At 45.2% G+C, this 24,935-nt stretch overlaps 1 protein-coding gene and 2 long non-coding RNA genes across 3 annotated transcripts in view; 2 read left to right on the plus strand and 1 right to left on the minus strand.

Annotated features, from left to right (window-relative positions):
- The window catches only part of LOC311253893 (uncharacterized protein), a 28,908-nt gene extending 8,838 nt beyond the window's left edge, over nucleotides 1-20,070 (minus strand). Inside the window, exon 1 of the mRNA XM_084384360.1 lies at nucleotides 20,058-20,070. The gene's annotated coding sequence lies outside the window, so the exon portion shown is untranslated. The remainder of the gene's footprint in view (nucleotides 1-20,057) is intronic.
- Nucleotides 14,402-15,879, plus strand: LOC311253887. Its single transcript, XR_014622006.1, has 3 exons — nucleotides 14,402-14,499; nucleotides 14,840-14,911; nucleotides 15,742-15,879. It is a non-coding gene; the product is annotated as an uncharacterized lncRNA (long non-coding RNA).
- On the plus strand, nucleotides 19,257-23,050 carry LOC311253894. The gene is made up of 3 exons (XR_014622022.1): nucleotides 19,257-19,328; nucleotides 20,768-20,911; nucleotides 22,893-23,050. It is a non-coding gene; the product is annotated as an uncharacterized lncRNA (long non-coding RNA).
- Nucleotides 23,051-24,935: the final 1,885 nt, after the last annotated feature.

Consider the following 24,935-nt stretch of genomic DNA (forward strand, 5'->3'; position numbering starts at 1 on the left):
TCTGAGGACAGAGAGCTCTGAGGTTGAAGTTTATAATTATGAAATGCACCGTGAGACTGTGACAGGTCTGTACGTCTTGACCACATGTCAGCTGTTCAGCTGTAGTAGAGGAAACTCCGCTGTTCTCAGCTCCACCGCAAGGAGCGCTTTTATTTTTATTTTTATTTATTTTTTAAATTTAGCTCCGGTAGCGACCCGGCTGAAATGCATGAGGATGCGCGGATCCGGTGTATTTATCAAGGCTTGGTCATCCTGCTGAGGCACCGGGTTGGTTTGAGCTGCGTTCATGAAGCCAGTCTTTAATCTCGCGTCTCCAACTTGTTCAGAACGCTGCTGCCCGATTTTTAACAGGCACGTCCAGGTGTGAACACATTACCCCTGTGCTGTCGTCACTCCACTGGCTTCCAGTTCGTTTTAGAATTGATTTTAAACTTTTATTGTTTGTTTTTTACTCCATTAATGGCCTGGCTCCCTCCTACCTGTCAGAGATTTTAACTGTCCGCGATCATGGCAGGGCCCTCCGTTCTTCCGGCCAGCTCCTGTTAGAGGTACCAAGGTCAAGACTTAAACAGTGGGGCGATCGTTCTTTTGCTGTCACAGCTCCCAGGCTGTGGAACAGACTGCCCCCTGACATTCGCACCACTACTGACCTCAGCCTTTTTAAATCGAAGCTGAAGACACACTTTTTTAGATTGGCATTTAACTCTGACTAGGGTAGTCCTGCTCTTAGGTGTACTTATTTTGCCTGTTTTTTACTTAATGCACTTTTGGAGGGCCTTTAACACCCTGCAGCACTAGTAGTACTTTCTTGTGTTTTCTTGCAGCACTGTAGCACTTTCCTGTGTTTTTTATGTATTGCTTTTATGTATTATTTTATTGTTTTGATGTAAAGCACTTTGGGTACCGTCTGGCTATTGTAAAGTGCTATACAAATAAAATGTGATTGATTGATTGATTGATTAAGTTAGAGGCTACTTTCAAACTCGTTACTCACTGGTCGTCAGCGTTTTAGCGATCGTACAGCCTGAGGCCAGTATACAACAGGTAACGGTGTTGTTGTCTCTTTTCACCTCCTCTCTTCCTTGTGTGATCAGTGCGCTGCATACACGTTTTAAACAGAGATGGCTAAGCGCCTGGTTTAACATATTAGTTAGCTAACGTTAGCTACAATAGTGTATAGAGTAAAGTTAGAAATACCAGTAATGACTAATCAACCCACATTTTCTTTCTTCCTTTTTAGTCCCGTTCCAAATAAGGACTTTAAGTTGAGCTGTCGGCTCCTTTTCATCTTTTTGCTGCTGTGCCGCGTCCTGTCTGTGTCTTTGATTGAGCACGTAGTGTGAGGGGGGCTTCCGAGCGGTCAGTTTACGCAGGGTTTCTTGTTGTTTTGCAATTACAGCCTGTGCCTACTGTTAGTTTTCAAAGTGTAAAAAGTGGGGGGGACAAAAACATGATTTTGAAAAGTGGGGCGGACATGTCCCCCCTGTCCCCAGTGGAAATTGCGCCCTTGTCTTCATAGCAAACAAGTTTTTACCTGGAATTTAATTCATTAAGGGTGAAAACTGGCTTATGTCAAAAATGAGCATTTCAGAGCGAGAGGAGCCTGTTTCTGCACTGTACAGTAGCCTAAGCTGCATTTCACTGAAAAAAGGTCTTTCAAACAAGTTTTCTATCCTGAACTGGTTGAATTTGGATCTTCTTCATGGCAAAGGAGTTTTTACCTGGAATTGAATTCATTAAGGGTGAAAACTGGCTTATGTCAAAAATGAGCCTTTCAGAGCGAGAGGAGCCTATTTTTGTCTAAGCTGCATTTCACTGAAAAAAGGTCTTTCAAAGAAGTTTTCTAGCCTGAACAGGTTGAATTTGGATCTTCTTCATGGCAAAGGAGTTTTTACCTGGAATTTAATAGATTAAGGGTGAAAACTGACTTATGTCAAAAATGAGCATTTCAGAGCGAGAGGAGCCTGTTTCTGCACTGTACAGTAGCCTAAGCTGCATTTCACTGAAAAAAGGTCTTTCAAACAAGTTTTCTAGCCTGAACTGGTTGAATTTGGATCTTCTTCATGGCAAAGGAGTTTTTACCTGGAATTAAATTCATTAAGACTGAAAAGTGGCTTATGTCAAAAATGAGCGTTTCAGAGCGAGAGGAGCCTGTTTTTGCACTAAGCTGCATTTCACTGAAAAACGGTCTTTCAAACAGGTTTTCTAGCCTGAACTGGTTGAATTTGGATCTTCTTCATGGCAAAGGAGTTTTTACCTGGAATTTCATTCATTAAGGCTGAAAAGTGGCTTATGTGAAAAATGAGCGTTTCAGAGCGAGAGGAGCCTGTTTTTGCACTGTACAGTCGCCTAAGGCTGAAAAGTGGCTTATGTGAAAAATGAGCGTTTCAGAGCGAGAGGAGCCTGTTTTTGCACTAAACTGCATTTCACTTAAAAAAGGTCTTTCAAACAGGTTTTCTAGCCTGAACTGGTTGAATTTGGATCTTCTTCATGGCAAAGGAGTTTTTACCTGGAATTTAATTCATTAAGGGTGAAAACTGGCTTATGTCAAAAATGAGCATTTCAGAGCGAGAGGAGCCTGTTTCTGCACTGTACAGTAGCCTAAGCTGCATTTCACTGAAAAAAGGTCTTTCAAACAAGTTTTCTAGCCTGAACTGGTTGAATTTGGATCTTCTTCATGGCAAAGGAGTTTTTACCTGGAATTTAATTCATTAAGGGTGAAAACTGGCTTATGTCAAAAATGAGCATTTCAGAGCGAGAGGAGCCTGTTTCTGCACTGTACAGTAGCCTAAGCTGCATTTCACTGAAAAAAGGTCTTTCAAACAGGTTTTCTAGCCTGAACTGGTTGAATTTGGATCTTCTTCATGGCAAAGGAGTTTTTACCTGGAATTTAATTCATTAAGACTGAAAAGTGGCTTATGTCAAAAATGAGCGTTTCAGAGCGAGAGGAGCCTGTTTTTGCGCTGAAAAGTGGCTTATGTGAAAAATGAGCGTTTCAGAGCGATAGGAGCCTGTTTTTGCACTGTACAGTCGCCTAAGGCTGAAAAGTGGCTTATGTGAAAAATGAGCGTTTCAGAGCGAGAGGAGCCTGTTTTTGCACTAAACTGCATTTCACTTAAAAAAGGTCTTTCAAACAGGTTTTCTAGCCTGAACTGGTTGAATTTGGATCTTCTTCATGGCAAAGGAGTTTTTACCTGGAATTTAATTCATTAAGGGTGAAAACTGGCTTATGTCAAAAATGAGCATTTCAGAGCGAGAGGAGCCTGTTTCTGCACTGTACAGTAGCCTAAGCTGCATTTCACTGAAAAAAGGTCTTTCAAACAAGTTTTCTAGCCTGAACTGGTTGAATTTGGATCTTCTTCATGGCAAAGGAGTTTTTACCTGGAATTTAATTCATTAAGGGTGAAAACTGGCTTATGTCAAAAATGAGCATTTCAGAGCGAGAGGAGCCTGTTTCTGCACTGTACAGTAGCCTAAGCTGCATTTCACTGAAAAAAGGTCTTTCAAACAGGTTTTCTAGCCTGAACTGGTTGAATTTGGATCTTCTTCATGGCAAAGGAGTTTTTACCTGGAATTTAATTCATTAAGGGTGAAAACTGGCTTATGTCAAAAATGAGCATTTCAGAGCGAGAGGAGCCTGTTTCTGCACTGTACAGTAGCCTAAGCTGCATTTCACTGAAAAAAGGTCTTTCAAACAAGTTTTCTAGCCTGAACTGGTTGAATTTGGATCTTCTTCATGGCAAAGGAGTTTTTACCTGGAATTTAATTCATTAAGGGTGAAAACTGGCTTATGTCAAAAATGAGCATTTCAGAGCGAGAGGAGCCTGTTTCTGCACTGTACAGTAGCCTAAGCTGCATTTCACTGAAAAAAGGTCTTTCAAACAGGTTTTCTAGCCTGAACTGGTTGAATTTGGATCTTCTTCATGGCAAAGGAGTTTTTACCTGGAATTTAATTCATTAAGACTGAAAAGTGGCTTATGTCAAAAATGAGCGTTTCAGAGCGAGAGGAGCCTGTTTTTGCGCTGAAAAGTGGCTTATGTGAAAAATGAGCGTTTCAGAGCGATAGGAGCCTGTTTTTGCACTGTACAGTCGCCTAAGGCTGAAAAGTGGCTTATGTGAAAAATGAGCGTTTCAGAGCGAGAGGAGCCTGTTTTTGCACTAAACTGCATTTCACTTAAAAAAGGTCTTTCAAACAGGTTTTCTAGCCTGAACTGGTTGAATTTGGATCTTCTTCATGGCAAAGGAGTTTTTACCTGGAATTTAATTCATTAAGGGTGAAAACTGGCTTATGTCAAAAATGAGCATTTCAGAGCGAGAGGAGCCTGTTTCTGCACTGTACAGTAGCCTAAGCTGCATTTCACTGAAAAAAGGTCTTTCAAACAAGTTTTCTAGCCTGAACTGGTTGAATTTGGATCTTCTTCATGGCAAAGGAGTTTTTACCTGGAATTTAATTCATTAAGGGTGAAAACTGGCTTATGTCAAAAATGAGCATTTCAGAGCGAGAGGAGCCTGTTTCTGCACTGTACAGTAGCCTAAGCTGCATTTCACTGAAAAAAGGTCTTTCAAACAGGTTTTCTAGCCTGAACTGGTTGAATTTGGATCTTCTTCATGGCAAAGGAGTTTTTACCTGGAATTTAATTCATTAAGACTGAAAAGTGGCTTATGTCAAAAATGAGCGTTTCAGAGCGAGAGGAGCCTGTTTTTGCACTAAGCTGCATTTCACTGAAAAAAGGTCTTTCAAACAGGTTTTCTAGCCTGAACTGGTTGAATTTGGATCTTCTTCATGGCAAAGGAGTTTTTACCTGGAATTTAATTCATTAAGGGTGAAAACTGGCTTAAGTCAAAAATAGACGTTTCAGAGCGAGAGGAGCCTGTTTTTGCGCTGTACAGTAGCCTAAGCTGCATTTCACTGAAAAAAGGTCTTTCAAACAGGTTTTCTATCCTGAACTGGTTGAATTTGGATCTTCTTCATGGCAAAGGAGTTTTTACCTGGAATTTAATTCATTAAGGGTGAAAAGTGGCTTATGTGAAAAATGAGCGTTTCAGAGCAAGAGGAGCCTGTTTTTGCACTGTACAGTCGCCTAAGCTGCATTTCACTGAAAAAAGGTCTTTCAAACAGGTTTTCTAGCCTGAACTGGTTGAATTTGTGTGGCGGAGCGCTGTTGAACGCCCGTCATTTCCTGACCGGCGCGCTCTCTCTCTCAGAGAGTGCCGGTGGGGCGCCTCATTGTTCCGGCAGAGCCAAGCTCCTTATCACCTGTTTCCCCGCCGGCCGCATGTCGCGGTCCAGCAGTGACATAAACTTTTTACCCTGAACTCTGTTCTCCCCTCCGTGGGTTGTCGAGGGTGCACACTCGGCGCCTACGCGACACGTACACACACACACACACACACACCTACACACATGCTCACCTGCTGTTGCTGCGGAGGTCTGTCTCGGGTTCACGGGCCGAACCGAGGCAGTTCCGGGCCACGTCATAAGTAGCGCACTGTGGCGTGCTTCCATGGGTCAGGCGACCATGGACTAAACTATGTGTGTTAATTGTTTTGAAATATTGTTAATGTATGTGTTCTGTGGGAAAAGTGGCACAGCCATATGAGGGGTTATTAGTGCCACAGTACTGGGGTTATATTTAAAGGGGTTCTGTTAGTTTTGTGCTTTGTTTCCCAGTTTATGTTTCTTAACCCGTGTTTTGTTAATTGGTTTGCCCGGGGGAGGGGCCAAGGGGGTTTTTAAAGAGAGCTCGGCTCACTTGAAGGAAGGATTCGGCTGAGTGGCATGTGGATAACAGTTGCTGCCTGTTCCTTGTAAATATTTTTTTTACTCTGTCATATTGTAAATATTCCTGCGTTTTTTTTGTTGCTTTGCCACCTGTGGGTATTTTTGTCTTTGGGTTTTTGGTGTAATAAAAAGAAAATCACCAAACTAAAGTTTGCCGACTGGGCCATCATCTTTCCAAACCAGCGTTTCAAAGTATCGAACCCCGACATTTGGTGTCAGAAGTGGGATGGCCAGTCGACGAGGGCGCATCCGGTACACAGGAAGACGGGTACTGGGTTGCGCTCACAAAAGGAGGAACCAGTGCAGGACAAAGATGGCGAGGAGGGAGCCTGGTCCACAGCCGAGGAGGACGAAGGGGGTGCGGCGGCCCCAGTCCGGCAGGCCGGCCCTGGAGCTCCAAGTCCAGGAGAGGAGCTGGTGGCGGTCATGAGGACCTTCCTGGAGGGACAGCAGAGAAGAGAGGAGGGGTTCCTGGCAGAGCTCAGGGGACTCCAGGCTTCGTGGCCAGCCCCGCAACTGGATCAGGCAGTGGCAGGGCCGAGGCCGGTAGCACCTGTCCCTGCACCTGGGTCCCTATCACCATCTGAGAGGTCGCTGATGAGCCTTAGAATGGACTTACCTACACCTGCTGCACCGCGCCGCAGTTCACCCTTAAGGGCGGCAAGGTTTGGGGTGAGCAGTGGGACAGAACCTCCGAGGCCGGAGAGCAGACCCTTTGGTGACCCCAAGATTCCCCAGTACCTGGCTGGGGAGGACATTGGAAATTACCTGCTTCGCTTCGAGCGGATTGCCAGAACGTGTGGTTGGCCAGATGGTGAGTGGGCGTGTCGCCTGGTGCAGCTACTCACTGGGAAGGCGCTAGAGGCGTACACCGCTATGGACGAGGAGAGGGCTCATTCATACCCGGACCTGAAGGCGGCACTCCTGACCAAGTTTGACGTCTCACCGGAGACGTATCGCCAGCAGTTCCGGGCCATGGCAGTTCCACCGGGAGAGAACCCAACAGAAACTTACCACCGCTTAAAGGGTCTCTACCGTCGATGGATTCGGCCAGAGCAGCATACCAAGGAGCAGATCGGTGAGCAGGTCATCTTGGAGCAGCTGCTGCGAGTCTTCCCAACAGACATCCGCACCTGGGTGAAGGAGCACAAGCCAACGGATGGGTTAGCTGCAGGCAAGCTAGCGCTGCAGTACCTCAACGCACGGAGGGGAGGCCCGCCTGCTTATCACGGTGGTCCCAGTCGCCAGGTTTCGTCGCAGCCCAGACCAGCAGCCAGAGCCAGCCAGCATCCGCCTGGAGAATCCCGGCCCACACCTCGCCAGCGCAGCCCCGGTAAGGAGTTCATCTGTTTCTACTGCCAGCAAGCAGGGCACAAGGCTTCGTTGTGCCCCATCAGAAAAGCTAAGCTTAGCGGGGCATGCTACACTCCTCGGGCTGAGGTTGCAAGTGCTGGGGGAGGGCAACAGCGTTTTAAGGACGTTACCATTAATGGTGAGTCTGTGACTGCTCTGGTTGACTCGGGGAGCTTCCTGACGCTGGTCCGAAGGGAGTTGGTGCCAACGGGCGTGGTGGATTATAGCAGACAGGAAGACATTTTGTGTGTGCACGGGGACAGCCATTCCTACCCCACAGCTGAGGTGACGGTGGTGGTGGATGAGCAACCTTACCTGCTGACGGTCGGGGTGGTGGAAAGGTTACCTGTTGCTGCTATCCTGGGGTGGGACTTACCTGTGCTGCTGGACGTGCTGCTGGAGGCCGGCCCCAAAGACAGTGACCTGGGGAAGGGTTTGTCCGGTTATGTGATCACCCGCACCCAGGCCAGGGCGGGGGTGACAGCCGACCCAGGGCCGAAAAAGGGGCCCGATCCAGAACTCTTTTCAACCCTGGACAGCAGTTTGTTTGAGGGGCCCATGAAGGGGCCCAGGAAGTCTCGCCGCCAGCGGCGGTTTGAAAAGGGGCTGAAGTCCCGGGAGCCGGACTGTGCAAAGGGACTGGCAAAGGGCATGTGGGAGGTGCCAGAGGACATTGGGGCCCTGCAAAGGGAGGATGGGACTCTGAAGTCCTTGTTCGCCAAGGTGGTTGGGGGGCTGGATATGTCAAAAGGGGAGAAAGAATGTTTTGTTGTTGACAGTGATGTTTTGTATGCAGTGGCGGAGGGGGTCAAACGCCTTGTGGTTCCTGTGTCATGCCGGCCGATGATAATGCACCTGGCACACACCTTGCCTTGGGCAGGTCATCTTGGCCGCAACAAAACCTATTTGCGCATATCCCCCAGGTTCTATTGGCCTTCCATGTATGTTGATGTGCAAACCTTCTGCAAAACCTGTCCCACCTGTCAGAAAACTTGCTATGTCTGCCAGTCCGACCGAGCCTACCTACAACCCCTGCCCATGATCTCCACTCCGTTTAGGCGTGTGGCCATGGACATTGTGGGCCCATTGGTGAAGAGCAGTGGGGGGCACCAGTACATCCTGGTGCTCTGTGACTACGCCACACGGTTCCCAGAGGCTTTCCCCCTGCGCACGGTCACTGCTCCTGCTGTTCTGCGTTGTCTTGTTCAGTTGTTTTCCAGGGTTGGTGTACCGGACGAGATCATCACAGACCAGGGGACCAACTTCACCTCCAGACTCCTGCAGCTCTTCCACCGGCACTGGGGATTTCGGCGATCAAGACCACCCCGTACCACCCTCAGACGGACGGCCTGGTCGAGCGCTTCATTCAGACCCTGAAGAAGATGCTGCAGAAGTTTGTGGCCGACACTGGGAGAGACTGGGACCAGTGGCTGCCCTACCTGCTTTTCGCCTACCGGGAGGTTCCCCAAGAGTCCACAGGGTTTTCCCCGTTTGAGCTTCTGTATGGCTGGGAGGTACAGGGGCCATTGGATCTGCTGCGGAAGACCTGGGAGTCTCCCGCAACCGGCACCAGTGACCGTGGTGTGGTCCAGTTCGTGCTGGAGATGAGGGACCGGTTGGCAAGGTACCGAGACGAGGCCGAGGTCAACCTTCGTGAGGCCAAGCAGACCCAGAAGGCGTGGTACGACTGACAGGCCAGGCACAGAGAGTTCCAGCCTGGCCAGAAGGTCCTACTCCTCCTGCCATCCTCCAACAGCAAGCTGCTGGCCAAATGGCAGGGCCCGTACACCGTCCTCAGGAAGATGGGCCCGGTGACCTACGAGATCCACCACCCGGACAAGAAAAGGGCAAAGCAGGTTTACCACGTCAACCTGCTGAAGGAGTGGAGGGAGGCTCGGGTTCCCGTGGCGTCTCTGCTGGTGACGGCGGTGGACAGCGCGGGGGAGGAGGAGTCTACCCTCGCCGACCTGAGCCAGTCTGCGGAGCCTGCTCTCGGGCACCTCTCTGCCGCCCAGTCCAGCCAGCTGTGCCAGGTGTTCCAGCGGGTCGCCAAGCTCTTCGCGGCCAACCCGGGGAAGACTGACCTCGTGGAGCATGTGGTCCGGCTGAAAGACAAGGGGCCGGTTCGTCAGAGGGCCTACCGGGTGCCCCAGCACCTGGTGGCCAAACTTCAGAAGGAGGTGGAGGAGATGCAGCGCTTGGGGGTGATCCAGCCGTCGCAGTCTGAGTGGTGTAGCCCGGTGGTCATTGTGGGGAAGAAGGACGGTTCCCTGCGCATCTGCATGGACTTCAGGAAGGTCAACGCCATGTCAGAGTTCGACGCCTACCCGATGCCCCGGATCGACGACCTGCTGGAGAGGATTGGTCGGGCTAGGTTCATCACCACCCTGGACCTCTGTAAAGGGTACTGGCAGGTACCCCTGGAAGCGTCCAGTCGTCCCTGCACAGCGTTCCAGACACCTGCTGGCCTCTTCCAGTTCACGGTGATGCCCTTCGGCCTACATGGAGCACCAGCAACTTTCCAGAGGCTGATGGACCGTGTCCTGCGGAGGTGTGAGGACTGCAGTGCTACCTACCTCGATGACGTGGTCATCTTCAGTGCCACCTGGGAGCAGCACCTGCATGATCTGGAGCGAGTCCTGGGCCAGATCCAGCAGGCAGGCCTGACGCTGAATCCAGCCAAGTGTCAATGGGCCTGGGAGGAGGCGAAGTACTTGGGGTACCGGCTTGGACGAGGGGAGGTCCGACCACAGGTGGACAAGGTCGAGGCCATCCGTAGCTGCCCACGCCCTCGCACGAAGAAGGAGGTGAGGTCCTTCTTGGGCTTGGCCGGCTGGTACAGGAGGTTCGTCCCACAGTTCGCCACCCTCGCAGCACCTCTGACAGCACTGACGGCGAAGGACCAGAGGAACCCGGTCATCTGGAACGAGGACTGCGAGGTGGCGTTCCAAGCTCTCAAGGCCTGTTTGTGCTCTTCGCCAGTTCTGAGGAGCCCTGACTTCAGCCAGCGGTTCCTGGTTCAGACCGATGCCTCAGCGGTGGGACTGGGGGCAGTCCTGGCCCAAGGTGAGCCTGGTGACGAGCGACCGGTGCTGTACCTGAGCCGGAAGCTGCTGCCACGGGAGACCAGGTACTCCACTGTGGAGAAGGAGGGCCTGGCCATCAAATGGGCCCTGGAGAGTTTGAGGTACTACCTGCTGGGGAGAGAGTTTGACTTAGAGACTGATCACAGGGCTCTGACCTGGATTAACTCCATGAAAGACCACAACAGTCGTCTCACCCGCTGGTACCTCTCTCTCCAGCCGTTCCAGTTCCAGATCCGACACCGAGCGGGCAAGACCAATGTTGTGGCAGACTATCTCTCCAGGTTGCCGCACATCGTCAACCTCGGGGAGGAGGGGGATAATGTGGCGGAGCGCTGTTGAACGCCCGTCATTTCCTGACCGGCGCGCTCTCTCTGTCAGAGAGTGCCGGTGGGGCGCGCTGCGCCCTCATTGTTCCGGCGGAGCCAAGCTCCTTATCACCTGTTTCCCCGCCGGCCGCATCTCGCGGTCCAGCAGTGACATAAGCTTTTTACCCTGAACTCTGTTCTCCCCTCCGTGGGTCGTCGAGGGTGCACACTCGGCGCCTACACGACACGTACACACACACACACACACACACACACACCTACACACACGCTCACCTGCTGTTGCTGCAGAGGTCTGTCTCGGGTTCACGGGCCGAACCGAGGCAGTTCCGGGCCACGTCATAAGTAGCGCACTGTGGCGCGCTTCCATGGGTCAGGTGACCATGGACTAAACTATGTGTGTTAATTGTTTTGAAATATTGTTAATGTATGTGTTCTGTGGGAAAAGTGGCACAGCTATATGAGGGGTTATTAGTGCCACAGTACTGGGGTTAGATTTAAAGGGGTTCTGTTAGTTTTGTGCTTTCCCAGATAGCATACGGATGTGGGCCACTTCAGGCAACAATCCGGCACTGTAGGCATTCTTCTGGCCCGCACAAAACAGATGTGAGCCTAAACTGGCCCATGTGGTAAATGCTACATTCGGCCCTTATATCACAAAACAGATATGGCCCATCTTTGGCAAATACGTGGCAGAGTAGGGAATGGTTATTCCTTAAGTGAACCAAGGCTGGGCCACATATGGTTCAGCACACGTGGCCCACCTTTGCTGAAACACATTTGGGCCAGTTTTGGGCAAAAGACGGCAAATTAGCATCGACTAATCTGGATGTGAGCCTAAAGTGGCCAACATATGAGAAAATACAAGTGGCCCACCTTTGCTGAAACACAATTGGGCCAGTTTTGGCCGAAAGACGGCAAGTAAGCATCGACTAATCTGGATGTGAGCCTAAAGTGGCCCACATGTGGTTTAGCACACGTGGCCCACCTTTGTTGAAACACATTTGGGCCAGTTTTGGCCGAAAGACGGCAAATTAGCATCGACTAATCTGGATGTGAGCCTAAAGTGGCCCACATATGAGAAAACACAAGTGGCCCACCTTTGTTGAAACACATTTGGGCCAGTTTTGGCCGAAAGACGGCAAATTAGCATCGACTAATCTAGATGTGAGCCTAAAGTGGCCCACATATGGTTTAGCACACGTGGCCCACCTTTGTTGAAACACATTTGGGCCAGTTTTGGCCGAAAGACGGCAAATTAGCATCGACTAATCTGGATGTGAGCCTAAAGTGGCCCACATATGACAAAATGCAAGTGGCCCACCTTTGTTGAAACACATTTGGGCCAGTTTTGGCCGAAAGACGGCAAATTAGCATCGACTAATCTGGATGTGAGCCTAAAGTGGCCCACATATGGTTTAGCACACGTGGCCCACCTTTGTTGAAACACATTTGGGCCAGTTTTGGCCGAAAGACGGCAAATTAGCATCGACTAATCTGGATGTGAGCCTAAAGTGGCCCACATATGACAAAACGCAAGTGGCCCACCTTTGCTGAAACACAATTGGGCCAGTTTTGGCCGAAAGACAGCAAATTAGCATCGACTAATCTGGATGTGAGCCTATGTGGCCCACTTATGAGAAAACGCATGTGGCCCACCTTTGCTCAAACACAATTGGGCCAGTTTTGGCCGAAAGACGGTAAGTAAGCATCGACTAATCTGGATGTGAGCCTAAAGTGGCCCACTTATGGCTCCACACACGTGGCCCACCTTTATTGAAACACATTTGGGCCAGTTTTGGCTGAAAGACGACAAGTTAGCATCGACTAATCTGGATGTGAGCCTAAAGTGGCCCACATGTGGTTCCACACAGGTGGCCCACCTTTGTTGAAACACATTTGGGCCATTTTTGGCCGAAAGACGGCAAGTTAGCATCGACTAATCTGGATGTGAGCCTAAAGTGGCCCACATATGGTTCAGTAACATTGTGGGGTCCATACTTTGTGAAGTACAAATGTGCCAGGACAAGAAAAGACAAGACAAGTTAAGTTAAGTTAGTTTGCTTCTCTCATTGAACCGCTGTCCACTATTCAGGGTATAGGGGATAACAGGACCCAAATGCAGACTCAAATGGAACAGTTTATTATTTTAGAAAGAGGTAAATAAACAGGTAATCAAAGTCCAACAGAAATAAAGTAGCAACAAAAGAGTCAACGAGCCTAAGTCTCGGACAGGGGAAAAAACAAGGAATCCAAAGTGCAAAGTGCAAGTAGATATTCCTTTTTCGGTGGAAATGTTCCATGATGGGCATGATTGGCAATGTTGCAGCATGAACGACCTGCAATATTGATCCTTCACTCATTCTGGAAGAAGCTCGCCACTAATGGAGCCCCCGTCCAGCTTCTTTGCTGGAGCTTGAAGCAGTTAGAGGACTGAAGACTTTTAGGCCTGAACTGCCTTAATTGTGTTCTCCACTATGGAGGTGAGAATTTTATCCAAGCTAATGTCTATCATGAACAACACATCCCCATGGCAAGCCCGGATGTTGCACCCATGATACAAAGAGAAACAAAACCGTTCATAAAAATCTGAGAGAAAAAAGTTAACACAACAAGCGGATGGTGAATTCTGAGAGTTGTTATCCGTCTGATACCAGCAGGAATTACATACAGTAGGCATAGTCAAGTTTAACTTGTTCTTCTCTTAGTGCAATATTATCTGTCAGTATAAATAATATGCTGACTGTGATGAATTTGTTGTTTGTTGATGAAAGTTAATTTATAAAAATATATATATATTGACCAACAATTCTGTGTTTTCTCTGATTTGAGTATATGCATTTTCATGTGTGGCCAATGGAATGTCCTTCCAGAACTTATTCTACACTGAAAAAAGGAGACTGGCCAACTCTTGGATTTATGTCAGCATCTTGGGTGTATTGAACACAATTGCCTCATGTTTTAAAGTTAAACGTAACTATATAGTGTAGAAACTACATAATATGCAGAGAGGGTACATTAATTTGTTCAGATCATGTTGGGATGAAGTGAGTCAATAAAGTAGCGATGTTAATTATCGCGATACCGCACGCGATTTCGTCTTGCGCACTTTACAGTCACGTCCAAGAGCTCGCCGTACGGTCCGCCACGCCACGCCACGATTCGGTCGGTAAGTCTGGATTTTCTGATTAAATATTGTCGAAATCTCAGCCAAATGTAGTTTAATGTCTTGAGAGTCACTACGTAACGTTAACGTTGAACTAAGTGAGTTCGGTAAAGTCCCATGAGCTTATTTGCTCGCGCTATTTTATCACTATGTTTTATTTGAATTTGTTTTTTGAGCGGGAGCCGTCCATGTTACATTCAACTTAACTTTGCGGCGCTCCTTAGTCTTCTGTTTGAATTGGTTTGCCAACTGACTGTTCAGTTACATTGTGTTAACTAGCTAACACACTAGCTAACACCGCTGATGACAAAGCTAATGTCATCAGCGGCATTAAGTTAGCGACCCCCCTCCCCCCAAACACCGTGTAATGGGAACATGAGCAGAAGGAGAGGAAATTCAAACAAAAAAGGACACATTAACTGGTGTGCGTCTGCTCTGTCTGAGCAGTGGTAGCAATAATCACGTAGCCATGGCCTGCCACTGCCTAATGTTCATAATGGCAACTTAACTTTTTCTTGGATACAAGCTGCTGGCTTTGCACAGTCAGCCCAGTGTTTGAACATGGAACATGATTAGTCTCTGTTCTCATCAGAGAAGAATCACATTAATTATTTGATATTTTACAATGGTTTATGCAGTGTACCTAAATAAAGTTGCCGGTGAGAGTACATCTAATGTATGTTTATTAAAATACAGTTTTCATAATGCCTAGATAATGCCTCATAATGCAAACTCAAGTCTGCATATCACCTGGAGTCAGCTGATGGATCATGGGCTCAAGTTTTTGTGGTGAGACCAGGATGTTGTATTTGCTCTTATTATTACCGTAATTAGTAGTAATTAGTAGTAGTTAATGCATTACAGATTTTAATGAATCCCTCAGCACATGCATACACAGACACTGGCCACCTCATTAATACATCTGTGGTATCTTATACGACAACTCTGTCATAGGTTCAACTTTTACCTGTATATATTGTCAGACAGGTGATTAATGTAATTAATTTAGCTAAAGCCTTAATTTAGGCTTGGACTTTTGTCTGTGTATTTTTAAAATGTGTCCTGCTCAAACTGTTTTTCCAGGATCTCCAACCCTACCTTTAATCCTTCTTTGTTTTTACTTCCACAGTGAATGGTGCTAGAAGTGTTCCAGTGACAGAGTGAATGTGGCAATGCAAGACCTGCCCTTCAGTTTTTCCAAGTAGGTCCCATATTCTGAAGTACTATCGAGTCAGACATAGACATTATGGGAATAACAATCGTATTCCATGTGTGCATGCAAGCTGCCCATGCACTTTTAGAACGTGGAATGCATTGTTAATTCATTTGAATAGATGTTATTAAAACTAGTCGTCATCAGTCAGAGAAATGTACATTTAGTTGCCATTTGTGTCCTTGTAAGGATCTTGTGTCTGAGAGGGATTACTGGACTCACGTTAATGCACATTTGAAGATAAATGAGGTTGTAACGTGCATGTTCTTGGATTGCAAATTTCAAACAAACATCTTAGGATCTTTTAAATCCCACAAGAGCAGAAAACACAGGTCTTTTTCACTAAAAGATTTTAAACCAGGAATTGTAGTATCAGCCACCCTCGCTTCCCCAGAATCTGCTTCAAATACGTCTGATGATGACATTGGTGAGGATGCTCAACCAGGTAGCAGTACTGGTGTTCTAAATGACCACCCAGATGTAATCGAGCACAGTTTGGCAGCAGCTTTTATGTTTTTTTTGTGATGCTCCCATGATCAGCAATGTACAAGAGAGATGGCCAGCTCTTTTTGATGCAATGGAGGTAATTTAAAAAATGATGCCCTGACTAGTTGTGTCATAGATATGGTGTTCATGTGTAAAAGTAATGCTTGACTTCATTAGGATGCGTTTCCAAAAAGTCCATAGCAGAGCCCAGATGATTAACCATGAACAGTGCATGCCATGATATGGCGGGCAGGTGTAGTTTTGATGTTAGAAATGTCTTCTAAAATCTGTGGGCTGTGCCGTTATTTAAAAATAATTTCATGTTGTTTCAGATAAACGCGGAGTTTAAGCGCATCACAACCCTGCCTCTACAATCAAGGTTTCTGTCACAGCTTGACCTTCTCTCTGAACGTCTGCTGAGAGTGTTTGCAAAGCGATCGGGGGAGCAGGGCAAAAAGCTGAAAGACATAGCTGCCATGATGACAGTAAGAACTTTTAACTCTAAATTGTTTAACTATAAAGTGTATATGCATTGCATTAGGTCAGAAAAGATGCATCCATTGCAAAGCTCAACTCCCTTTACCTGTGAGTACTGATTCCACTGAAAGGACCCAGTCATTTTTATCATGCATTCACTGTCACTGCACTGCACTATGAGAAATGTATCTTTTTTTATATCATCTCCGGAGATTATATAACGTCCAGTCCATAAAGGTCAGGTCCAAACAGGTAGTTTTACTGTTGGTTTTTAGATACTGGTGTCACATGCTGACTGTTTAAAAAAGTCAGAGTTTTTGTCTTTGATCACTTTCTTCTGTGCTACTGAAAATTTGAGTTCAAATATCTCTATTGTCTTTGTTATAATTCTTAAGGATGACATTGATGCCGGAAGGGAGTCCCTCATTAAAGGACTCTGCATCTATCTGAATGAGAATCCCGACGTCTTGGTGCAGGAGTACATGGTGGGTGTTTTGTGAGTAGATTGTGGCTTTGCTACATTTCCAAACGTATTCAGTTAACCCTGTGATCCTACTTGGACCGTTTAGGTCCATTTGCCATCTTTATCACCTTGGCAAAGTGATTCCAGTGCTGAGATTAAAAACAAATGGTCCAAACAGTCCATTTTTTCTCCATAATCCCCCATTATGAAAGTGAAAAACCACCTATATTGACCCCTCTGCCACAGAGTGAAAAAATATTGTTTCTCTTACATTAGGGATTACACTAGTGTGAAAACACTTCAAATTTGTGAATCTAGTGAAAGAAGGAAAAATCCACCATCTTCTTACACTGCACTGACCCTCATCTGACAAGGGCAGAATTGGGACTGGGATACAGCCCTGGAGTAAATCAAGGTTAATAATAAAAAATCATCCAGGAACATGAAAACAACTTCCAGAAGAAATGAGGACGAGAATTCAGTCTTTACATTAGCTTGAAGGCTCTTCTTCATTTTATCTGGAATTTGTTATGTCTGTATTTTATTTTTTCTCTCAGAAATTGACCATGAATGGCAGCATGGCAGGGCAATCTTTGGCTGTAGTAATCTGCTATGCTGCTTACATGGGTTTAAATAAACTATTGCATTAGAATTGCTGCATTCAAAAGCATCAATTTTTTTATTTTATTTATTTATTTTTAAAAAGCTTCAAGAAATGTTTTATCTTTAACCAGGACATGACTGAGGCCACTGCACTGAGTGCCATTGAGAAAACGACAGTGGGAATATGTCACCAGAGAGACGCCAGGCAATGACTTTTCTGATGTTGGCATCATCATCGAGGGTGTGGTGGTTCTTCAAGATCTGGATAATGTAGCCCTTGCAACAGCCTTCCTGTTTGGACTTTTTTACTCTTTGAACATGAGGTATCCGTCACAGCTCCGCTATACTTTTGAAGTGATTCAAAAGGTGGTAATGGAGTTGGATGTGGCTCAACTCTCGAGGAAAGCCCAAAGCTTAAAGACAAAACTGTTCCAGTAAGGAGAGCTCACTGTTGTTGTGCACGTGAGGCGGTAAGCTCCAGGTAGGAGGACAATTAAAGCTCACACTTGCTCTCCTGCATTTTGGAGGTTGAATTTCCAGGTGAACAATCAGCAACAGCATGGGATGTTTCAGTTGTAGTAAGGAATTTTAAATACTTCTAAGATACTGTTCTGTTTTGAACCAAGATGTCACAATGAGGTCAGTCATTGCTGTTTATCCTATGGCTCTTGAATAAAGGCTTTGACATGCAACTGTTCATTTCTGTTTTTAATTGGGGTAAAAATGGGTAATGTCAATGATTAAGAGAGTTAATAGAAAGGTATTAGGCATTAAAATAAATGATTGTTGAAATGGCAATGGCAACTAACGTTTTTGCATTTCAAATCAGTTCTATAGTTGAATCGAATTGTTTACAGTTACAATTGTTATTTAATTTAATCTTGACAATAGAGACCTTGAACATAATGTTTGTATTGTTCTCTTCGAAGATGGTTGCCTGTAGCCTTTTCAAAAGAAAAGGTCTAATTTCCATTCTGTGGCTGAGTCGGTAAAACACTGAAAAACTGACATTACTTGTTCACTGTTGATTTGTATTACAGTAGAACAGTAATGTCAGTTCAATTCTTTACCTACTGTCACTGCAGTGAAATTAGACATTTTATTTTGAAAGGTTACTAGTGGTACAGGCAACCATCTTCAGAGAACAATACAAACAATCTGTTTTTAGGCCTCCATTGTAAAATTGTGTAATTGACACTAGACTATAATACGAACATGTAAAATGAAAATAACGTGTAGTATTTACGCTACCAAATAGTATTGGAGTAAAAGTTATTGAATAGTGTTGAAATGAAGTGATGAAATTGTGAAGGATTTAAATGTTCCAAGAGCTCAAATTACTTTATCAAAACATGTTTTAATCACACTGTATCAACACAAAATATACAGGTTTATTGAACATGAATAACTTGTCTTAATTTAACTCAATTGTTTAAGTTGCTGCCAAAGCAAAACATCTGTGTGCAACCAATGTCCACCATTGAATTAAGTTAATCCAACATGTTCCTTTTTTCAGTGTATGTACAAATCCCTACATGTTCTCATGCTTGTCAAAGCGCTGGTTACTGAGGAAGCGAGTTTGCACACATTGTTGAGTTACATGTGTGTATACGTGTCTGGTTATTAATATGTGTATGAATGTGGTTATTAGAGGAGGATAGTTGGACTGTTATCTGTTTGAATGTGTGATAAGAGTAAGAGAGTATGTGCTGTTGTGCACTTCATGATTTGGTGCTCTTGTTCCCTGCTTTTACTAGTGTATTCTGTCTATTTTTAAAATATTATGGTCATCATGTCACTCATATTTCAATGATTTTAATACTGTATCTGCTTTAACTTTACCTGCCCAGGGACTACAGGCGGAACTATAACCTGGCTCAAAGCATCTCTTCTTGTCTTACAAGATTAATGTTTTTTTGTGCATTGTCCCTGTTTTAAATAAATAAATTCAATTCAATTCATTAAATTCACAACATACTGTACATTCCTTGACCGAGTGTGCCAATAAGAGCATAGCCTAGGCCAAGAGTGACAGTTCATTTGTGAACAGAAACCGCTCCCACCTGCTCTCTGTGTCACATAGAAAATGACTGGCAGGTCGACATTGGAAAATGTATTGACCTACATTTACCTGAACATATCACCCACAGTGACAGTGTTTTTTTTATTTTATTTTTTTTTTATTAAGTCAACGCTATTAAGTCTGTAAGGATCGTATCTTTATTCAAACTCTACTTTCCGTTATGTTTTTTTCCGCTTTAAGTTGGAGTTTTCCAAATTACGAGTCTTTTGAATGCATCATATTCGAATTGACGAAAGGGAGCAAGGGAGCAAAAAGTGCGCGAGCCGGAGATCGAGGAGAGAAGTCACGGTGAGGTGAGTCCCTGAACGAAAAATAAATGAATGAATTTCTGTGGGAAACATTCAGTTCTTATTGTTGGAACTTCACATTGTTTTGTCAGGTTGCCAGTGCTGCGAAAAATGTTAGCTAGTTAACATTCAGTTTTTATACAAGGTTAATATGACCAGGCAGCAGGGCTCGAAATTAACGATGTCCCGGCGGGGACCATAAAAATTCCTGCTGGGACACACTTATATTTTGTCCGGGACAATTACGGGACAGTGAAAAAAAAAATGTCAAACGCTCACTCTCAAACAAAATGCTCAATTCCCTCCTCCGTATATCATTGCATTTCCCTGAGGTTGAGGACTATAATGCAGAGCAGGCAGTTGAGAAGTGGTGGCAAAGTGGTCAGAGAACATGCCGACCCATGTTCAACGACTCTGTGTGAGACAAGAAAAATAAATCTCTGTGGCAGTGAACTTTCCCTCCAGAAAACAGCATCCCTCCCCGCGAGTGAAATAGTCAGACAGCGTCCTGTTTACTGATGGTGATTATGTAATTTTGTACGAAAAACGTAACTTTGTCACTTTCCAGGCTGTTTGGTGGGTCAGGATCTCAATCACAACACATTATAACAGCATCCATATGATTATAACAGTCAGAGGGTACATGTTTAAACACATGCCGCTGAAAGCCCCACTAGGATTCAGAGAAGCACAGTACAGAAGCACAGAATGTGTTGCTGCCGTTATTACTGGTACCGGTGCCGCGTCGAGTCTCCCTGATCCTCTCCCCAACACACAGCCGCTTCTAGCCGCAGCGGCAACCTGAGCGGGGTCGCTCTGCGAACTACGGCGCCGCGGAGCTACAGGCCCCGGTCTTCCTACTCCTCTCCCCCACATACAGCACCCTGTGCTGGGTCGCCCAGAGCGACGAGTCTCCCTCCAGCTCTGGAGCTCTCCACGGTGCTGCTAATGGCGGCTTCTCATCGTCTTTCAGACCTTAGACCATAGCTTTAAGTAATACAATTAATTAAAAATGCTGATAGTCTAATACTCGTTATAAAATACTTATAATACAACAACATATACACCCAATCACATTTTATAAGGCACCAGTTTAAAGCTGCCATTCTTAAATTGCTCTGTTTGCTTTGAAGAAGACATACTCTGTGCCGAAATGTCAGCAACCTGCACCATAATAAAAATATCTAAAACTATGTGCTTCACCATCTTCTCCAGCTATTTATCTGCCCCCTGCTCTAAGATGCACCAGTCTGCAATCAGTTCGTCAGCTGAAGGCGAGAGTTTTCCTCCTACAATTTTAGTAATTGGCTGGTCATGGCTAGACTGTTTTCAAACTACATTCATTGCTGCCCAACTATGGGCAGGATATAGCATGTCATGCAGTTAGCCATTTCTCACCATTGTGTGCAATCTATCCAAAGCTTTACAGTTTTCTCAATTTTTAGGAACGGTCAGAAACAATCAATTGACGGCCACTGCAACAGACCAGGAGGTGGAGGCTTATATAAAAAGGTGGCTTCATCTCGCTGGAGACAGGGATGGTGGGAGGAGAGAGAGAGAGGAGAAAAGGCGTGCCACACAGCTCGCACGTAAGTCAGCTACAATACCTATTTTGCAATATATGTGTGATACTGTTCTACAGCAGAAATCAAGATGAAGCTGTCAGCATATGTAAAAAAAAAACGGGCTCAAAGTACAGAACAAATCTCCCCAATTCTAAATGAGCAAATACAATTAAAAAAGGCAGTGTTGTGATTTTTGCCATTTTTTCCGCTATGGTCACTTAGGAATTAGAAGCTTGTTCAGCCACCATGCAGCAAGCATAGCCATTTTCTTGTAAATGTAAAGATTTCACTTGGCAGTGGTGGGACAGTAATGTAAACTGTAACTGGAATTGTCACCCATTGCCTTTCTTAAAAGCCAGTACATGGGTCTGAAAAGTAGGGAAATCACATTTCAGTTAGAAACACATCTTTAATGAAAACTGTATTTGACTTTAGTATAATATTCTATCTACAAAATAAATTAATGAATATGAAGCAACAGCTGAAATATATTTTTAAATATATTAATATTACATGCCATCTCCCTGCTAAATTGAGCTGGAATGAAAGAACCCCCTATCAAACACAAAAACATACTTCTAATGTTAACATGAGTGGATGAAGTTTTGAGTCTTAAGATGTGGTCTTATCTAACCTCAAACTTTTCCCTTTACTGCTGCATTCATGGTCTTCCGCTCCACCATGTGGGCAGGTCTGATGTAACTACACAGCGATTGTGTGAGTGAGGCTAGCTGACTCATTGTCATCTCAGACTTGATATGTGATAGGTTTAATATGTAGGATGGAGTTGCTTCCAACTGAGAGCCTCAGCCATGTTGCAATGGAATATAATACTTACCTTGGCATAATATATAAAGAATAAACCAGGACAGAGAGACCTCACCTCAACTTTTATCCCAACTCTCTCCTCTTGTGAGGACTTTTAGATCTGAGTATGGCCCCAGTGTTCCGCCAGAGCACCGTGCCATAGCACACAGACCTCTGGTCCAGTAAATGTCCAGTTTTGTGGATACCTATTACGCACCACCAGACTGACAGCTATCTTGGGGGTCCCCATGGAGAGTCATTAAAGAGGAAATATTCAAGATTTTTACCTACTTTTTACTTAAAGCAGAAGTAAGCGATCCGGTCGTTTTGGCTAACTTCCTGTCAGCGGATGGAGTTAGCAGTCCCCGCCCTCTTCCCTACGTCAACACATGCGCGTGCATCCCTTGGCTGCACACACAGAGAGGACCGCCCCTTTATGCCGTTCTCTCTCCTCATTGGATAAAGGTTGTAGGATACAAGGAAAGTTTTCTCCTCGGCTTACAGCAGAGCAGGGTGACTGACAGACCCGTGTTTCGGACCAAACACTCTATATAAGTGATTGCTGTCGGAAGATATAACTATATAAGACTTATATTAACACAAACATTCCGCTTACTTATGCTTTAATGAAACAGCTTCAGAGTAATGTTGCTGGCTTGTTCCAGGGAGAATGGAGGCTCTCTGCCTTCCACCTAGCGTCACTTGGCTGAAAACCAACCTTGTAAGATCAGACCCTCCGACCCAGTATCCCAGCTCTCGTGCTGGCAGCATCATGACACACCAAAACACCCTGTATCCATTATCTTTTTATGAAAGGATAGAACCACACAAATACACACATTGCAACATGTATATGATATGCTCCATTAATTGCATTATGGCTGGCTTCAGTGAACCAACAAATGCTGAGGAAAGGTTAGCAAAATAGCAAAAAATCAAATGGCTGTGCACTATTCCCCTTTAACATGAAGACAAACTCAAATATACATTATGTTTTATTACTGTAACTTCAGGTTAAATGTGAAGTTTGTCAGAGTGTTTGATGAACACAATATTGTATAACTTTATATCACTTTACAGGGCCTTTTTTGTTTGGTCTCCTGATAAGGTTTTGTGTTTTGCACTGCAACCATATACAGTAACCACAGTACTGCTTTACTGAGTCAACAAAATATGTTCTTTTGTGCATTTCTTAAAGGGCCAGATGAAGAGGAGACAATGGTGGGGCCATGAGTGAGCGTGTTCCGCAACAGTGTTCCGCAGTCAGAATTTTCATGTTCATCTTCATGTTTGTTTTGTTTGTGTTGTGTTGTTGTTTGTGGCACATGTTAAAAAAATAAAATAGTTCTCTACTGTTCACAAGTTGTTTCTCGTGTCTGGTTTTTTCTTCAATTCTTCAGTAGGTATCTTCATCTTTGACTGAGACCAACAAGACTGGACCATTGCCACCATTTAACACAGTATCTGGAGGTACCATAATGACATGTACAGTAGCCACAAATTCAGACCAGTTCTGGTTTATTTATATGATGTGTTCATATTTGACATAGAACTTTGTCATGGTTTGGTTGTGACTCCAATGTGTACAGGCTAGACAAGATCATAGACTGTAAACCAGTTCTGATGTATTCAGCTCTTGGTTAATATGTAGCATTATGACTAGGCTGTGGGTCATATGTGAGAAACAAGTGTGGACCACTCATGTCATTCCATGTGGTAGGTGGGTCAGAATAAAAATGCATAGTGGCCCAAATTTGGGTGAGTGCTGGTTTATTTGGTCTATTTTTGGCTGACACTTGGCACTGTGTTGGTTTGGTTGTGGCCCACTTCTGGCAAACAACTGTGGACCACATTTGTGCCATCATTCCAAGTGGTATATGGGCCAGAATAAAAATGTACAGTGGTGGCCCACATTTGGGTGAGTGCTGGTTTATTTGGTCATGGCTGACATTTGGCACTGTGTTGGTTTGGTTGTGGCCCACTTCTAGCAAACAGCTGTGGACCACTCATGTGCCATCATTCCATGTGGGATGTGGGCCAGAATAAAAATGTACAGTGGTGGCCCACATTTGGGTGAGTGCTGGTTTATTGCGTGTCGGCTGACATTTGGCACTGTGTTGGTTTGGTTGTGGCCCACTTCTGGCAAACAACTGTGGACCACCCTTGTGCCATCTTCCCATGCCGTACTTGGGCCAGAATAAAAGTGTACAGTGGCCCACATTCGGTTGATTGCTGGTTTATTTGGCCTGTTTTTGGTTGACATCTGGCATTGTGATGGCTTGGTTGTGGCCCACTTTTGGCAAACAGGAGCGGACCTCCCAAGTGACAGCATTCCATGCGGTATGTGGACCGGATGAACATGTCAGGTGTGGGCCAGATATGGGCCAAAAGAATTTTGCTATCTGGGTTGTTTCCCAGTTTATGTTTCTTAACCCCTGTGTTTTGTTAATTGGTTTGCCCGGGGGAGGGGCCAAGGGGGTATTTAAAGAGAGCTCGGCTCACTTGAAGGAAGGATTCGGCTGAGTGGCATGTGGATGACAGTTGCTGCCTGTTCCTTGTAAATATTTTTTTTACTCTGTCATATTGTAAATATTCCTGCGTTTTTTTTGTTGCTTTGCCACCTGTGGGTATTTTTGTCTTTGGGTTGTTGGTGTAATAAAAAGAAAATCACCAAACTAAAGTTTGCCGACTGGGCCATCATCTTTCCAAACCAGCGTTTCAAAGTATCGAACCCCGACAATTTGGATCTTCTTCATGGCAAAGGAGTTTTTACCTGGAATTTAATTCATTAAGGGTGAAAAGTGGCTTATGTCAAAAATGAGCGTTTCAGAGCGAGAGGAGCCTGTTTTAGCACTGTACAGTCGCCTAAGCTGCATTTCACTGAAAAAAGGTCTTTCAAACAGGTTTTCTAGCCTGAACTGGTTGAATTTGGATCTTCTTCATGGCAAAGGAGTTTTTACCTGGAATTTCATTCATTAAGGGTGAAAAGTGGCTTATGTCAAAAATGAGCGTTTCAGAGCGATAGGAGGCTGTTTTAGCACTGTACAGTCGCCTAAGGCTGAAAAGTGGCTTATGTGAAAAATGAGCGTTTCAGAGCGAGAGCAGCCTGTTTTTGCACTAAGCTGCATTTCACTGAAAAAAGGTCTTTCAAACAGGTTTACTAGCCTGAACTGGTTGAATTTGGATCTTCTTCATGGCAAAGGAGTTTTTACCTGGAATTTAATTCATTAAGGCTGAAAAG

The sequence above is a fragment of the Pagrus pagrus genome, assembly GCF_965226575.1.
Source record: "Pagrus pagrus genome assembly, contig: HAP1_SCAFFOLD_62, whole genome shotgun sequence".
Lineage (NCBI taxonomy): Eukaryota > Metazoa > Chordata > Actinopteri > Spariformes > Sparidae > Pagrus > Pagrus pagrus.